At 42.8% G+C, this 18,322-nt stretch overlaps 1 protein-coding gene across 1 annotated transcript in view; it reads left to right on the top strand.

Annotated features, from left to right (window-relative positions):
• The window catches only part of SLC7A10 (solute carrier family 7 member 10), a 50,175-nt gene that overhangs the window by 11,784 nt on the left and 20,069 nt on the right, over positions 1-18,322 (top strand). The gene's annotated exons all lie outside the window — the stretch shown is intronic.

An 18,322-nucleotide genomic window follows, 5' to 3' on the forward strand; every position in this document is an offset into this window, starting at 1 on the left:
CTGTTTGGATGGTTTTATTATTGCTGCTATTTTTAGATTCCTTTGTTTTAATTATTTATTGCCTGGAATTTTGATTTAGCAAGGCACTTTCAACATTTAACTCTTTTCTGTTCAAGACAATATTGAAAACTAGACTTTACTTTAAAGTTAAGTTTAACATGTTTAAATTCCCATGATATACCTTCAGAGATTAAGGATCAAGTAATGTCTAGATTAGAGATGCTCTTAGTGGATCCCAGGTTATTATGTTGTAGCAAGTTTTTAGATGTTATGTAAGCACTGTCCAAAATTCACTAACTGGCCTCTAAGTCTGGAGCACGCTTTTGCAGGGTTTATCTTTGTGGGGTCTGAGCAGAAGGCATAAAACCTGCTACTTTGGGGGGGGGGGGGGGGGAAATCAGTTTTATCTCATTCAAAGCTGAGCAAGTCGATTCAAGTTGCATCTTTTCTCCAGACTTGTTTGTTCTTGTAATGTCCTGCCATGAATCATCACACTTACCTTGGTTGCAGAGCCCTGGGATAAATAAGGCTCATGCATGTGTTCTAGTAGGGCATTTTGCATGCCAGTGCTAAAGGTTAAAAAGGCCCAAATGTATATACAAAGATGAAATTTTTAATCCAGAGTGTTTCTTTTGCTAAATATTGCATTAAAGGAGGAACATTTCTCCTTGCAAAAAGCTCCAGAATGCCACCCTGCCAGGTAAGCAGGGAGGTACTTTAGCAGGACTGGGGAGCAAAATGGGGACCAGAACAGCTTCCAGGCTGGTTTCTTCTGCTAGAGCCTAGATTTGCTTAACTGTTCCTTCTGTGCATTTGCATCAGTGTACTCTGCAACTCTTGAAGTTGCATACTGCCATTTCATTGCATCTTTCTAATTAGGCAAAGGGTGGTACTTCCATGAGGGCTAAACTTTCAGGAACAGACAGGATGAAACTTTCGTGCTGTGCAGCAGTTGCTGATAAATTTCCCAGACTCTTCAATTAATCTGTTTACCATGCTCATTCACAATGAGCAAGAACACAGATAGAAGAAAAAAAAAAAAAAAAAAACACACAGCATTTTCCATGACAAATTATGCTCCAAAGATGGTACAAGTATCCCTGCCATTGGACTGTGTAGTACTGAAGAATTTGGGCTGGCAAAAAGTTGTATTTGTCATAGTGTCCTTGTCTGACCCATAGTATTCCCCATCACAGCCAAAGTCTTTGGCTAAGTTATTAAAACTAGGTTGGTGAATTTTAGAGCAGCATTTTACAATTGCTTTTGTACTCGATACCAGTGCAGGTGAGGCAGGCACTGTGAGAGCTCCCTGGAGGCAGGGCTGTCACTTGCAGGATTCCCCAGCTGAAAGGACAAGCCCAGTATCAGTTTTATGGGCTGGTGTCTGCCCCTTAAGCCACTCCAGGAGGACCTCACTCTGCTATCAGTTGCTTTCCTTAAAATCAGGGTTTATCTGGTAGTAATCACTCAGACAGTGTCCTAGACAACCCCCACCTCCTCCAGCATGCTTGCAGGGAGAGCATTAGGAATTGTGAACTTCTATGTTGGAGAGACCTAATGACACATTTCTGCTATTTATGTTGAGGATGTTGAGGTCTAGAGCATGACAAAAGAACAGGTGTAGGACAGATAACAAGGGCTAATACAGCCTAAGGCTGCACTGTTTCATACAGCACACAGATAAGAGAGCACAGCACTGCACACTGCAACCAAGGGATTTTTAGGAACACTAGAGAGGGGTTCCTATATATCCCATCTGGAGCAGTGACATGTAGGCTTGGCATTCAGTTTCTCCCTGGAAATTATTGGAAGGGAGGAAGCCTTCCCTACCGCCATGGAAACACTTTCCTTTGAGGGTGACACTAGCTCCTTTATGCAGTCAACTCACACAGTCACCAGGGAAGCTCAAGCCCCAGTGCCCTCAGCCCCCCCAAACCGTGTCAGTGGTGATGCCACAGGACCCACCAGAGAGGGCTGCCAGACTGCCCTGCAGAGTCACCCTCATCTTCACCTGGCAGCACTGCCCTACCACGATTCCTGCTCAAGGTGCCTGCTCCCAGGGAAGCAAGCGGAAAAGGAAGGTGCAAGACGAACCCCAGCAAAGCTAGCTGGTAGCAAGCCCCCTACAGACACGCAGCCCTGCTGCTGTATATGCCACTTTCAGTCTGACAGTGTGCTGGGGGTGGCTCATTGTTACTCCATTGAGAAAATACCAAGGAAAACTCCTCTTAGTCCGTAGGAGGAAGCTTACCCCAGTCTCTGTCTTATCTGTGATATTCACTGCAGTACATACAAAAGGGCATGGGAAGCTGAGGTTTGCTCTCCATGGTAATGAAATGCAGCCTGCATAACCTAACACTGGCAAGAGCAGAGGGAGAACAAGTCAAAAGTTAAGGAAGTAGAGCAATCAGACCAAGTACAAGAGTCAGAACAGAGGAACAGGAAATAAAGCCATGGACTGTATGCCTGAAAAGAGCAGCTTTTTGCGGCTGGTGAAAGGATTAGGAGAATAAAAAGAGTTCCTAATTTAGAACAAAAAAATTGTATCATACAGACTTAAACTTCTCCTTTGACATAAACACATTGCAGTAGTGTTACTCAAAACTGAGTAAAACCATGCATTAGCAGTACATCCATCTTCTTTATTATTTCACATGCTCCTAAGAGGCACCGTCTCCACCTCACCATCCATCTACGTTAGTGCAGGTCTGTTGTCTACAAAAAAAGTCATCTAAACATTTGGTCTCTGTGCAGAGAAGCCAGGAGGTATTAATGCAGATGGGCATCAGCACTGACTGATGGGGACAAAGGCATGTCTCCATCCAGGCGCTAAACTCAGCCCTGCATGCAGAATATGCAGATTTGTATATTGATGTATCATATGTATGTGTGTGTGCCCACATACATACTCATGAGAAATATCAAATGATCCTTGCAAACCAGAGAATGTAATCAAAAATAGTTTTCAATGGTGTTTTTGATTAAGAGATCATTTGTCTGTAAGTACTATATTAATAACATCCAGCATCACATCTTTTGCCATGAGGTCACCAGTACCGATGTGTCCTTCCTACAGTGAAGTCAGTATCTGTCATTCTAGCCTCCTTTTAATGTTACTCATTGCAGATTATTTGGTTAAGATCATGTTACCAAAACAGAAATTCAGGACAAACTTCCTCAAGGAAGTTTTTATTTAGCCTTCTATTATACAAGAAAAGTTATTGACAAATTAGTGATAATTTTACAGAGAGAAGATAAAAGAGCATCCCCTTTCAGAGAGCTGGACATTTTAACCAGCCACATTCTCTTTTTAAGTTACTGGGTACCTTGGCAGAGGTTGAACTATTAATGCTCTGAGCAGTGGTCAGCCTTGTATGATAAGAAGCAGCCTTCACATAAACAGCAAAATCCTAGGATCCCATACATGCACCTACTGCTTTTCTAAGGCTGCTTTCCACTGCTAGTGGAAAATCGCTCCAGATTAATAGTCTTTACTAAACAGTTATTCAGACTGCAGTGTGTAAAAGCACAGCTCCTGATACAGCTTTAGCCAGAGCCCAACATGCAGTTTGCTACTTCTAAGAAGCTTTCAGATGGCCCCAAGCGTACTAAAGGTAACCAGATGCTCCACTCTTTCGCACGTGCGTTGCATGGAGGCCTGGGGAAGGGATTCAGAGGTGCTCAGTGGCACCCAGGAAGCCTCCCTGCCACACAGAGCCCTGTTTTCAGGAGAACTCAACCCTGAGCACATTGTTTTAAAGACTGAGGTTAGAAGTTTTCACAAGTTTGCTTTGATGGCTCTTCTCTAGGGTGTGAGCTTTGTATCTAATTGCAACACAGTTGTCTAATACACATCAAAATCACCACAACACAGTCTTCACATGCAAGTAGCATCCATTTGCTATTTCTGCTCATCAGTCATCTCTTTGAAATAAATCAGTCTGACTTTTTTTTAAAATATCAAAGATAACAAGAAAATAGAGGTTCTTCCCTCTCAAGGGAAAGATACATACAACAGTCTTGCAAACAGGCTGGTTCTAATAACACCTGGGAAAGCAATAAACCAAAAATATGACAGCCACTAACATGATAATATTCATTAAAATCCAAGTTAGGAATGATATTCTAGCCACACTGCAACTCCCTGAATTATCTAAATAATTCCATGCATTAAAATGCTTTTAATTCCCCGATTTTTCCCCTATCGATGTCACAGCTTGATTTTTACCTTTTTACCTCCATTTGTAAGCTCCTTCAAGAGTTAGGTAACAGCACGGACATGTACCTTCATCTGTACAGAAATAGAGGTTATGCATTTGCAAGCCTGAAGAGGGCAGTTTTGGCTGGGAGACGGGTACGCAGCGCTGGGAGAGGGCAGCTGGTGGTCCCTCTGCTCCTGACCCTCACTGGAGCTGTGCAGAGCAATGTCCCAGGTCCAGGGGCACAGCTCTGGGGGTGCCAGGGCCCCGAGCTGCTGCCAGGACTGCAGGCACCCTTGTTTTCAGGAGAAAAGAGGGAACAGGGGGAAAATTAGGGCTCCAGAGCACCCACATGCAGACCTGCTTCAGCAGCCAGGGCCAGACAACATCCTCAGCTTCCCAGCTGGCAGCAAGACCCTGCTGCGGGCACCCCAGCTCCACGTTGGCTGTAGCTGCCACTCCTCCCCAACACCCTCGAGCCCTTCTCTGGAGGGCTGACCTGTATTAGAAAGCACCAGATGACTATTTTGAGGATAGCAAGGGGCTATCCTTGCTAGTGTAATACCCGTCACACTGGCTATCGGGCTACCATCTAACAAAAAGGCAGTCTCCAGCCCAGTTTATCGTTTGAGTGATTTAGACCCCAAATTTGTCTCACAAGGTCTCTATTCCTCTGCTTGCAGCCCGTAACGTACCCTGGGCGCTCCCAGCCCCATCCTCCTTCATGTTCCCCATGTTCCCCCAAAAGCCTCGGGAAGAGTCCAGGCCTCGACAGACTTTTGCTCTTTCCTGAAGTTTCTCATTTTCAGACTCGGCACACAAGCCAGTCATCTCTCCCGCCCTGCCACAGTGCAGGCGGGTATAGGAGTTACTGTTAAAGGACTGGGCAGTAGGCTGCGATGAGAGACAGAAATGATCCTCTTAAATAGGCTTTATTCTTAGCTAGATTAATATACAACAATGTTCTTAGGGTTTTTACATTCATTAAAGGATTTTTTTTTCTTAAGTGAAACAGTCTTCCAGGAAAACTGAGCCTGACTTATGAGAGATTGTAGTTGTTGCTTTGACGAAGGGAAAATGTAATACTATAATCACCAAGCATCCTCAAATATAAGAATTAAAGTATATTGATAAGTCTTCATAGCATCTTGTGCAATACCAAAGTCTAACCATAGTACTAAAGCAGACTAGCACACTGTACATAAGACTTCATCAAGTATTATTACTAAAGTTATGGCTGAAATACTTACTTGCCTTTCAGAACTCAGTTTTTTTTTTTTTTATTTTAACCACACCTTCATTCATAGAAAAACCTGGTTCTTGAAATTCTCATTGACTAGACCTGTATTTTTGTGCTCAAAAGGCAAGTATCTTCTTTATAAATCTGTGATATGTCAAAGAAAGCACTTTTGTCTGTATTTTAAGTAGCCTAATTTTAAAAAACTTTAGGATTGGGTGTAGCATAATCAGATTATAAATTCTTAACCTAGTAAAATCCACTTGGAATGCTGGAATTACAGTTTATAATGACTGGTCATGTTCTTACTTGCTAAGAATTTTAACATAAATATTTGAACTGAAGTCAGATTTTAAGATCATTTAATTTTGTTAAATACCAATCCCAGTAGATGTTAAATTATCATTGTTATTTTTATAGCCATTTTTCAGTTTTTTCCCTCTACAAGCATATTAGCAGAGGAGCCATAATTTATCTTCCACTGGTGCAGTGGTCATATTTTTACTCGCATAAGAAATTAAATGGCTATTATTTTAATGCCAAGCTCCACAGATTCTTTTATCCTTCATCCGTTCTTAATTAGAGTTTTCTGAATGCTATTTAAAAGCGAAGAAGTTCAAGGCCATTACATGAAATATCTAAAACACTGCCACATAACCCCTAGTCAAGCCTCAATGTAAGCTTAAAAAAAAAAAAAAAAAAGCACTTAGAGTGTTCACTAAGCCTATTCTTAATTCAGCAGAGTCCCTGTATTCCAGTAAGTTTATAAGCCCGAAAGCTTTGTTGACTAAGAACTTGTAACCTACCCTTTGTATTTTAATGGAGGGGGGGCTTGCAGTCTCTCATACTAAAGGCTACACCGGGGCACGGGCTGGAGGCCACCCTGCGAATGCCTGCCCTGTTAAGCACCCAGCAGAGCTTTGGCTCATTCAGCGGTCCCGCTCCCGGAAGCGCTGTGCAGGGCTTGGGAAAGCACGGCCCATGCAAGCAGCCCAGGCGAGGACCCGGCGTTAGCTGTGCTGACACATGCTACCCATGCCTGTGTCCTTATTTAACCCTTATTAGCCTTTATTTACAGGAGTTAAGGCAGGCAGTGCGACTGCCCGTGCTGTGACAGCACTTCCAATTAGCACCAAAACTACAAGCTATGCACATTACTTCTTGGCTGGCTTTGCAGGTGTGTCATGTCCCAAGTCTACAAGCAGATACTGATAATCAAAACTGGTCACTAGTTTTCCTCCATTATGAGTGCTTAACTCCTGAAAGCCAATTAAGAACTGGCATAATTAGCTGGACTGGAGGCAGCTTAGTTTAGCAGCTTTCTGCTAAGTAAATGAAGAAATACCTGCCTTGAGTTGCATCATTGTCACTGTTGGCATAACTTACTTCACATTTAATTTGGATTTAAACAATTTGTAAAGCATGATTCCTTTCAACTAGGACTTTTAAGCAGAAATCCAAAATCTTTACAGCATTCCATATTCAAGTAAAATATATTTATTGCTTCACAGGAATAATGCAAAAGGTTCAGCACTTGTTTATAAGAGAGCTGTTTTAAGCAATGTCCTAGGCTGTCTTTCTGCTGGACTGAGCAATGTCTACCTAGATGCAGGAGCCCTGAGAAAATGGGCAAGCTTTTGATTATTCCTCCGTTTATAGCTATCAGTGAAAACCATCTCCATAGACTGTTAAGGATACAGCATACCACTATATCAAAAAAATGAACCCAAATTGACGAAGTGGGTTGGTCTCAAACATTTTATAAAAATCTCATTTTTTTAGGACTCCATAAAAGAATAACTAGCAATGACATTCTACAAGACTGCGTTTCCATTCCCCACATCAGCACTGAGAAAGGATATTAGACACGCCTTTTGTAGTGGAACCAAGACATACACTTGTACCATCTGTTACAACAGCAGGAATGTAACACGCAATAGACAGTTGGGGAATATAATTCTTAATGGTGTTGACTACGTTTGAGGAGAAAATGCCACTTCTGAAATTCCTATTTGGATTGAATAAGTGTGGGACACACCTTAGCAATGAAGCGAAGGAAGCACCACACCTGGGTAACGCAGCTTTTCACCATGGCAGAGCTACCCGCCAGATAATGCCATCATACGTCCCAAATTCGCCACTTCAGAACCTACAGCGCGCCCCAGACACTGCGTTACCTATGTCTAGCTCAGAATATATCCTCCTGCTGATCATAAACGGGACTGGGTGAAAGAACGAGCCTGGCACGATTTGTGCTCGTGAACACGCCATATACAGTTTTCAAAGAACACTGCCTGCCGCAATCCTTCACAGAACAACTAGTCCCACAGTGATTTATGTGACAGCAGCAAGAAAAGAGTGCAGAATTTCTTATCTGTTAATATTTCACTTTTTAGGGGAAAGGATTGCTTATACAAATTTCTGGTCCATATTACAGACCCATTTATAATTTCAGATGTATAATGTGTATCTTTAATGAAAAGCACAAACAGTAAAAAGGAATGAGTGATATTTTCTTTGCTAACCATACAGGAAATTGCTTGGCTTTATCAGAAATATGGTCTCTAAGTACAATCAGTGAGCCCATTTCTAAAGAATTTCTAAATACTTTCAACAGGCTGCAAGATTCATTATTTTTTTTACAGTCTACATGGATTGTGTGCTACAGATAATAAAAGATGCCCTAAGGACTTTGCATTCTAAGTGAATGCATAAAGTATTACCAGATCCCTTTATTTTATCATAAGCACCATGATATTTTTGCGTTTTCCTTCAAAATGCAGTTCATGTGCTTTAATGAGAATTCAGCTTTTGTTTAAAAAAATGAATTTCAACCCCCATAGTTGCTTTTAAAAACATCAAAACCTGGCCTCAAATGCACTCTCTAATGGTTCAAAAGCCAGAGGCAAATTAAAAACACTATATTTTTCAATAAAAAATACCACATGCCCTAATTTTCAAGTCTGGATCATGATTCTTGAATGGTTCAGGCCTGCAAGAGGTGTTTGCCTAAGAGCAAGAGTTAACACTACACATGCGAGAGTGCTTGTTGAGGAAACCCAACCAAGAGGAGGTCTCAATGTCAGAACTGCAAGCAAAGGGCCCAAGTGGAACAGAGGGCTGTTTGAATACAGGACTGAAAGTTTGGAAGGACAGGGTTTTCAGCACTTGGTTCAGCAAGAAAATCTGGTGTAGGATCCACTTCCGCTGCCCCACTGGAGACAGAACTTGACTGGTATCAGAGCCTGAACCAGTTGCAAAGCTAGAAGCTAGTTTTAGTTTTCTTCCGCGTGGTATTGCGGCAGTAACATAAAACATAGTCCAGAAATCAGCCCATGATGAACACGGAAAGAATGCCCTCCTGCACATAGGCAAATACCACCAAAGTCACAGGACACCAAAAGCATTAACATGCCGGTTTAAAATCTGGCCTGGGCAACGCCCTTAGCGCACTAGTGATATCCACTCGGTAACAATTCATTTCACCTTTCGCAAGAAACCCGTTATTATCCAGTATCAATTAGTCCCCAAGGCAGGAGCTGCAGAGTGCGGGGCTCCTGCTGCACTACAATAGCTCTTTGTTCTGACAAAGCCCCCTGGGGCTCTGTGGCACCAGCACGTGTAATTGTTCACGGTCGCTCTCGTCATTCGGTTTATGAATGTGTTTACAGAGGACACAACCTGAGCACCAATATCGAGAAAAATCCCCTACAGTGGATAACAGCACTGCATACAAAGTGTAGCTGGTAAAAGATTTGTTATATATTTAAAAACAGACCTGACACAAATTCCTATATTATATTTTTCATCTGTATCCTATGATCTGATATGCTCTTCACTGCCAGTTGCAGCAATATGCACTCTCCCATAGGCGGCACATCATTTTATCATCTCTTATAACATCTAGGTGTTTGTTGCTTTTTTTCTTTCATGATAATTCTTGAAGTTGTATCATTCCATGAGAATCTCAGCTTTTGTTTAAAGAGAAAAGTATGTTACCAACCTTCATGGTCTTCTGCAAAGTCTTCAAGATATGAACAATGACAGCTTAAAAAAAAATTACAACACAGAAGGCAAGTAAGATAGCCTGTAATATACCATTTTGAAGATCTTATGATTTTTAATCCCGTATCATGACTTTTTTGACAGTACTGAGAGTGGTTTCAATATCCCAGAAAAATGGGAAAGGAGAAGGGGAGGGGGGGGAAGAAAGAAAAAAAAAAAAAAAAAAAGCAGCTATGTCTTTTCACCCCTCCAGTCTACTAACATGTCTTGGAAGCACTGTGGTGTGAGTGAAAGCACCCCAGGGGCTGAGCGAAATTGTGCAACGAGAAATTCTGGAGCAGATCACCCAAGGTCTCACTGACTTTGGCAGTACTACAGGGGTCATCTTTTCATATAAATGAGCAGCTCTTGAGCAATTTTATGGGCCAATTTCTCTAAGTTATTAAGAACAAAAAGGCTTTTCTTTAACAGCAAGCAGACATAGCTGTGAGGTCTACCTTTCTCCTCTCCCCCATCAGAGGGCATTGTCATTGTGAGTAAACACAAAGTCACAGAATTTGTCAAGTTCAGGGCTCACAAATATCTCGTTTACAAACTCTTGACTGAGTAGAGCAGAAAGAGAATTTCATTCCAAAGGTCAGCATTTCTTACAGGGTCTCTTTTCAAGGCTTTTGGATGCCACAGAATATAGTGTTGTTTCAAAAACTGTTTCTGTCCTATAGAAAACTGATAGTTGTTTAAGGTTAAGAATTTGAGAGGGCTGAGCAAGTGATTGTCTTTGTTCCTGCTTTAACAACAAAAAAAAAACCCACACACAAACACACTCACAAATTACCATGTTCTTTTTCTCAATTAAAAAAAAAAATCTGTTCATGCTGTTTACTCCTTACTTGAAATTGTAATCATTTTTTGGTACACCATCCTCAGTTATGCTTGAGGGGTTGATAATGTCACTAAAGAACAAAGAATAGGACCTTATGAAGCTTCAATAAATAAGCAATTTTGTTTTCCCCTCCTTATATGGAAATGGTCCAAATGGTCCAAAGAGGCTTTGGAATTACCCCCAAATTGTTCTGCCCTGCCCCAGGAAGACAAGAGGGAGAGCAGACAAGCAGTCAGGCTCTAAGCACTGATCTGGAGCCCGGCTGACCCATGTTCACGTCTATCTTCCACTGCAAGAATTATGTTCGAGTCAAGGTAAAAATCCTAAGAAAGCCAAGGCAATTATCACATGAGGGAACAGGTCCAATAATGGACTTGGCTTGCTGATTTATATAAGAATTATGAGCTCTCTCAGCCTCAGTAAGGTTTTTAACTAGAGAGAGGCAAGAACACGTTTTTATTTGGTAGCCAAGACCAAGCCTCTGTGCTCTTCTCTACCTTAAGCAGATAGTGCCAGTCACAGGGACAGTGGAAGACTAGATGCCACGGACATTAAGGAAGGCACCCAGGTATGGTGTTGAGTATCCAGGATAGATGCCAGATATGTCAAACATTATTTTATACCTCTCCGAAAGAGGAGTATATGTTATACATACATATTAGGTTACACATACATATGCGTGCATCTTACACACTTGCATACAAACTATAAAGGCAACCAAAAAAAAAAAAATCTTTAGTCCATGGCAATTTTCCTGTTGTTTTGAATGACAGCAGAAGCACGCACACTGCGCATGTTGAAGGTGTCCCTTATATGCAATCTCATCACTGCATAATATCAGGAAAAGCTAAGAATAGTTCCTTTGCCATGGCTGCTACAGTAACGCATGTACTACCCTGAACAGAACAGCTTAACAAAAATACCACATTGTAATAGTCTTCTGATAATGCCCACTTTGACATTGTTTGTCCATTCTGCATAGGTTACGCCTGCTACTTCCTGCAGCGTTGCTCAGAGACTGCAGAAAGTCCTTTGGTTGTTGCATCTTTCCCTTAGATTTCACCTCCTAGCTGTTCATGCCCATTTGGTCATCTTCTTCACCCATGATAACATATCTGTGGGTAAAGCCTTCCTTTCAGGTGTGCCATATAAACCCAGCATCTCTCCGGAGGTGCAGTCCCAGCTCTGCTGCAGCGTGACAGCAGAGCCAGGCCAGCCCCCAGGATCAGGCTCATGCCCGGCATGTGGAGATGAACTTGAGTTCACTGTCAAGCTCCTCCTCCCTCGGCACAATCACTAGCCCATTTTCATGCTGCTCAACCTTCATCTGTCCTCTGCTTTCATAGGTGGTATAACACATTGAGTACCCAAAGCATGCTTGGGGTGCATGGTGCCACAGTAAAGTATATACCCACCTATCTTGCCCGAGTAGTTGTGCTGCGTAAATACATCAATCCCTGCTTAGTCTTGATCTGAAGGTGGCAAAAATGCTGCCCACATAAGAAGTTTGTATGCCATCCCTTTTAGTTTAGGTCCTGTTTACTGTGGTTACTTAGCAGTGATTTGTTGGAATGGGTCATACAACTTTCTCTGGTAACTCCCAGCTCACATCTGCCAGGCGGGGTCAGGGCTGTATTGTTACAAACAGGAATTTATATGCATTGTTCTAGAGAGCCTGTTCAGTATCATCTTTATAAAACATGGCCGTGGCCTGAAGATACACAGTTCAAGTGGTAGTTTCTTTTAGGTTCAAATAAGCAGTTCCATAGCAAGAAATTCTAGTCAAGGCCATGAAAGAATAGAGATAGTGACCATTTACAAGAAATTCATTTTTTCCCCATGTATTCACATCTGGCAAGAAAAATAAATTTAGTGAATATCGAGAGTACCATCACTAATAAAGCTGAAACAAATTTTTTACCACATAGTGAGCACAGGAATGAGAATCTCCCTGAGCCAATTTCTTTCTTACTAGAGTTGTTCTCCAGATTCCCTCCAGTGCCTGCTAAGCAGGGTTTGCTTTAAAATACCTATTTATAGGTAAAGCATTTGCCTTACTACTTGATCTTCTGATCTAAGAACTTACACTAAAAAATGCGACACCGCTAAGATTCTGCTGCTCATCAGGAAGTTTTTGACATCTAATTTTCTTTGACTATCTCAGTCTCTCTACCATATCTATTTTTAAATATGTCCTACACTGAGTGAAGTGAAGGTACTTCCCAGGCACGTTGCCACATTCATGGCATGCTTCCATAAGAACATTTTGTTGTCAGAATGGGCGTAGGACTTCCACTCCTGCTGGTACGGCTTTTGCACATGTTGCAAGAGCAAAATAAGAGGAAATTCATAATGAGTTTGGAGGAGAATTTTGCATTGTAACAGTCTCGCTCACAAAGGACATGAGATTTTTAAATATGATGGATTGTTTAATTTAAGCAAGGAATTCTATGAGCGTTTGTATGGAAGGAATACCCAGAAAACAGCCTGTTCCCTCTCTTGTCCTGTCCCTTCGACCAGTTACTTAAAGATAATGCTTTCTGGGTGTAACTAAAAAGTCATGGACTAGCCATTTCCAGTTGAATAGGGTCTTGCACATGAAGAGGACTGGTTTGGCAGTCGTGTCATAACAGGAGGTTGTTATTCTAAGATACGCTGCACCACATGCCCACACACGTGCCTCCCCGCCGCTCTTTGGGGTTGCGAGAAGAGCGACACTCACACCCCTGCGCTCAGTGCTTTCTGCCATCAAGTGCCCGGGCACTCTGCATCCCTAGAGAAGGGCATCACTAACCTGAAGCATGGAGAGATTCAGGGCCTCGAAGTCCAATGCAAGTGTCTAAAAACTGTACCAATCCGTTGAGTTTGCCTCTTGCTCCCTGGCTCCTGCACCAAGGGCTGACCATGCTGCTCTGCAACCACTGCTGCTTCTCTCTCCATTGCCCCCCTCTTCCAGTCCATCCACCGGCCCGTGCGTTACACCAAAATAGCTGAGCAGGAAAAGGCAGGCAGGCTGCAAGGCAGCTCGCACCTCCCTCGCCCAGCACAGGTCTCTGAAAAGACATCACTGCCTTTCACACTGCACTCTGCACATTTGCTTCTTTTTAAAAGAAAAAAAAAAAAAATTCTCCTCCTCTGTTTTGCTTCCAGATCAGTTTGAAGGATATAATGCTGTGTTTGGATTTTCTACATGTACTGACATAATGAAATGGTGACAGATAAGTGAGGGAGTGGAAGCTCTTACAGAGAGCTTGCTGAACGAAGGATATTTTCATCTTCTGTTTGCTACCAAAAATAGCAGCGAACCTGAGCTAAGGTAAAAACACCGAGCACGAAGAGAAGGCACATGAAGAGTCAGGGGGCTCATTTATAGGTTATTTTGTATTTGAATGATGTTTGTTTGATACTAAGGTTGCCAAAACAGGAATACCATCCCATTCCAAGGAGGAAATTAGAACCTAAAGATATGTCCTAAATTCAATATACTTCCCAAAAATACCATCAGCTCCTTCCAAAATTGCATCATTTTCAGGTACATTGATCTGTGAAAAATAGAAATAGGTATCTGTGCTGGCTGGTGTTGGATAATTTTTTTCCACATATCCTTTATAACTTAAGGCTTTCCTTCATATGTATGAATAGCATTGTTACAACTGCAGTACATGGTATTACTAGAGTGTTTGTCAAGACAGTTTTTAAGTTCCTTAAACAGTTATTTCCTTTTCAGCTTAACTTGAACGGGGCACAACTGGCTTTCCAGAAAAGCTCGATCATTTTTAATATGCTGCAACTTTTCAGTCACCAGTAGAAACTATGAATGAAGTTTAGAAACATAAATTTTATAGACTATTGTATATGCTTTAGCAATACACTAACTTCTCATCTATCTCTCTGGAAGATTTTACCACTCTTTTCCAGTTGTGCAGCTTCCCAGCAAGGAAGGCCCAGAACAAATCTATTAACACTGTGAGTAATATTGTGCGACTCATTTGGGTCGAAACACAACCATCCAGAACAAGTTGCAATGATTAATGCTGTAGCAGTGATTAGGACTGCCTGTGCTATTTCAGCCAAAGACAGACTGTATGTATTGAATTTTACCGTTTTTCTAGTATGACCTAGGCACTGAGGGCGGCCTGCTGTGGAAGCCGGCCCCAGCCCCCGCAGCCAATACAGCCCCTTGCTGCCCACACACCCGATGCCTCACCGAGGCAGCTCACCAGGAGCAGCCCACCAGCCTTTTGTTTAAGAGACACAGGAAAAAATATATATATATTGCCTGTCAGGCAAGGAAAAAGATTAAATCAGCATGGAAAAGAAAGCCATTTCCTTGCAGACATCACAGGAGGAGCAGAATTACCTAATGCTGGAAAAACCACCAATTCCAAAACTTCCACTGAAACTCAGACCCAGAGAAACCAGGCTGGGAAGGACAACTGAGCCCAACTGCCTGCTCAGCATGAGATCAGACGTGCCTGCAGCCACCCCGTCAGACAGTTGTCCAGCCTTAACCAGAGCATCTCGAGGCTCCCCAGCCATCCCACAGGAGCCTCTGCCACGGCTCACCAGGTCTCACCACCACAGAAATTTCCCCAAGCTCTACCCTCCACCTCCTGTGTCAGTTTAAGCCAGTTATTTCTGGCTTAATCTTATCTCTGCAGCATGGACATAAAAACACCCCCCCACACAGTTTATTCCCTTCTTCCTTGCAAATATTTTCTGTATATTTGGAGACTCTTCTTCCCTTGTTCGCCCCCCACCTAGACTAGACAACCCTAGTCCCTCACTCTGTCCTACATGAGGTTTTCTGGTCTCTGGACTAGAGTGAGCGCATCGTGGCCGGCCTTGCCGGCTCCCCACTGCCACTGCTCTGTCTGCAAAGACCTTTGCTCCCTAGGAAGAGAGAGCCTGCCTTGCCTTCGGCCTTTCTGCCTGCTTGCAGTAGGATCGCCACCATTACCAGGCTGTGCACATAACCATACCTCCTTCTCTAGTGCAATCCTCACTCTTTGGAGGGGGAAAGAAAGGAAAATTGAGGCAGGAAGAGCTGGGGTTTTTGCATTTCCCCTGCAAATTTCCCTGCTTCTAATCATGTTGTCCTATTTGTTCCTGTTTCTTCTTACGGGATCCACGGTGCTGAGAAGGGGCTCCCTGAGCCTGCACGCGGCTCTTGCTCAGAGGGGTTGCTTGCAGGGCTGTCCCCCTCCTGGCTGGCCCTCTTCCCCTGGAAAGAGCCTTTTGTAAGTTAATTAGGTATCTGCTGTCCTGGGCTGAAGAGTCAGCCAGAAGCTTAAAGTTAACCAGATTTCTCTATAGTATCATCTCTTTTGGGCAATCCAGTCTGTTGTTACAACAGGATGTGTTTTGGAAGGTCATGACATCATCAAAAATTCAAGTGATGAAATTCTGTTTTCAATAATCTGTGTTCTTATTGTCTGCATGTTTATTTACCCCTCAAAACAGCAGCATGTTAAGTTCTTTTTCTTGAGGAAGCAAGAACATGAATTTTAGAAGACTACTTTTAGTTTTACAACCCAGTGAAAATTGTGCTAGGGTATAAAGCAAAAGGAGACCCTTATATAGCATTCTTGCCTACCTCTACTCTGTTTCTCTGCACACACAGCTCCCTTCTGAATACAAACATGCTCCTGCCTTGGATTTTGCCACTTTTTAAATGAGACAGTGTGAGATTACCTTCTCCTAACAATTACCTTCTCCTAACTGTACTGCACCTGCGGGGAACGGTGCCACATGCAATGCGAGGGCCCAATTCATCACCAGCACAGAGGCACCCCACAGCTTGTGCTCCACAGAGGGTGTCATCTGCTGGGAGAGCATTTAAGAGCAGATTCAATATTGTTACAGGAAAAGACCAGCCAATTATAGAAGTTGCTTGCTGAGTCCTTTAACAATACGCTAGAAAGACAGATATATATATATATATATTTTTTTTTACATGGCTTTCAGGCACCATATACGATTTAACAATCTCGCTTTAAGCGCATTATCAAGATTCTGCTGATATTTAGTGTGTTTCTTAAAGTTACAGCTGTGAATCTCTGCTTTCATCTAGAAAGAAAATGGTTATAGCCTTTTTCTGTCTGTTGAAGGATTCTTAAAAAGGTGAACATAGGCTTCCTAAAAGCTTAATAGTTAAAATGAAAAGTTTAAAAAGAGTGGGGTTTTTTGGTTTTTTTGGTTTTTTTAAGTGTCATGATTTTTTAAATTTATTTCACAACTCATAGGGGTGTCTGCCACAATTTCTTTAATCTGTATCAATATTTCCTTCCTGCTGAGCTTGGACAACATTACTTTAAACCACTACACATCCAATTAAACTGCCTGGGGGAGCACTTTGTTTGACTTCGTTCAACTGCGATATCAAAAAGACTGCTTTTATACCCAACATAGGGCTAGTAAGGAGCAGTGCCCTTTCACACGCTAAGAGGTCAGCAAACAGAAGAGGCACAACATGCCTCCAGCCATCTCATCCCAGGAACGTGTCTTTATTGCATCATTTAGTCAGGTGCTTTGGTTTGCCACTGCAATGCAACACCACCCCTCATGTCCCCAGGGAACAGGTCGCATGTGGCCGCAGCCCCCGGAGCACAGGCTGCTTTGCTGCGCCAGCAGCCAGGCCCCAGCCGGGACGGGCTCCAGCCAGGACGGGCTCAGGCACGGCCTCCGCAGCTGCTCAGCCCTCCCTGCCTTCCTGCAATGCAGCCGCCTGCTTATCACTTGCAGCGAGGGGTCTATCTTCCACCTTCATTTCAAACCACAGATAGAGCATCTGCTTCAACATACGTGCTGCAAACACATAGCTACATCCGAGCACAGCTACATCAGAGCAGCTCAGTGATCTGCGCTTTCTGAAGCTGCTTTAAGAAACAGGAGGGCAGAGTTAGAGCCATAAATGTAGCAGAGTTTGCTTATGGAAGAGGCTATACATCACAGGTGGAAAAGCATTTCTTAACCAGAGGGGAAGATGAGAACTTAGATTTGATGAGACACAAGGGGGAAGGCTGCAGAAAAGTCAGTCTTGATGAGGATACTTGCCAGCTGCCAGCACCCAATGGTTTTTGCAACCACATTGATAAAAAGTGCAGTTCAACATAGACTGGAAGTTAGCCAGCTTGGTTAATACTGACTCACACAGGAAGAAAGCCCTCAGCAGGGTCCCACAACAAGGGTCTTCATGTCTTTTGGGGACTGACTGGAGGAGTACTACATAGGTATTGCTCAAAAACCCCAAGTCTGACAAAGATTTCTCCCTCCCAAATCTGACCAGCCACGAGGCTCAGAGACCAGTTTCTGCTGACCAGGAAGGCAGACCAGGCCTGGCTTCACAGGAGAGAGGAACATTTGCATTAACCAGCTTCCCCCCCCACCATGCCCAGCATGGCCTCAGCTCACATATGTATCTAGCAAAATTACTAGGACAAAGCCCACCTTGTCTGATATTTTAGTTAGACCACACTATCCATTTGCGATCTGTGGACAATGACTAAACAGTACATATTACAAATATAATTTTAATGGATTTTTAATATTTTGGACTTCAAGGGGACTTTCCTCAAGCACAAGCTTGAATCTGCCCTCATGGCAACTTTTTTTCCCCCCACCCCACAAGCACAATCTTAAATCTGCCCTTGTGGCTAGAGCTCCTCTTGGCCACAGATAACATATATACAGATAACACTATATTCTTTTGGACTCCCCTCCTCCCTGAAGATGGGCCTTATCTTGTTCAGATTCCTCTTAGGAAGAAATTAAATAATCTTCATTATAAACACAACATTTCTAACTCCCTTGGATACAATATGTGGTCCTATCAGGTGACATTAGGTAGTTCTGCAGCTGTTTGAATTCATGCCACAGAACCACTTCTTATAAACACAGATGTTATAAACACAGACGTTCAACAGCTTCTTCAAGTGCTGCAGCAGATCTGAGTACACACTTGTGTTACTTGATTTCTGATAAACTGAAACATTTTCC

This window comes from Apteryx mantelli, chromosome 10 (genome assembly GCF_036417845.1).
Source record: "Apteryx mantelli isolate bAptMan1 chromosome 10, bAptMan1.hap1, whole genome shotgun sequence".
Lineage (NCBI taxonomy): Eukaryota > Metazoa > Chordata > Aves > Apterygiformes > Apterygidae > Apteryx > Apteryx mantelli.